This window comes from Propithecus coquereli, unplaced genomic scaffold, assembly GCF_000956105.1.
Source record: "Propithecus coquereli isolate 6110/MARCELLA unplaced genomic scaffold, Pcoq_1.0 Scaffold64, whole genome shotgun sequence".
In the NCBI taxonomy this organism is placed as follows: domain Eukaryota; kingdom Metazoa; phylum Chordata; class Mammalia; order Primates; family Indriidae; genus Propithecus; species Propithecus coquereli.
In genome coordinates this window covers 733813-734384 of record NW_012152396.1, presented here as the reverse complement: position 1 = coordinate 734384, position 572 = coordinate 733813, and positions in this window count along the sequence as shown.

Below are 572 nucleotides of genomic sequence, written 5' to 3'. Positions count from 1 at the left end.
CTCAGGTAGTCATGACTGGGGAGGCTGGCTACTAAACTGTGACCTCAGAATGGCCTGTAGGATATCACTGAATGGAAAAGAACTTATGTGGAATCAAATTGGAACAACCTAAGTAAACTCATGTTTCCTCTAGTGAGATGGAGTTCCTTATTAATTCTTCACTTGCTAATTAAGATTATAGACTAAAAATCTTTGTATGGTGAATTACAGACTTCTTTTTAATTCACACGAAGTGATACAACACACACACACAGACATGAAAATATTCTGCAAAATGATACTAATTCTTCCCTTTTTAGCATAAACAGAATCACAGAGACATGACCATCCTTTATATATCAGCTATTTAAACCAATAGTACTTAACATTTGCCCTCACTCCTGGGTAAGAAGAAATATTTTGTGAAATGGTAGAACTATTTAACTCTCATGAGTATTTTGAAAGGTATGTTTTAAAACAATAATTATACTATAGCAAAGAAAATTATGACTTTTAGGTAGAAATAAAATTTGAAAGTAAGGGATCAATTTGGATTATTAGTACAGGTCCAGCTTTCTGAGAAGTTGACTCTT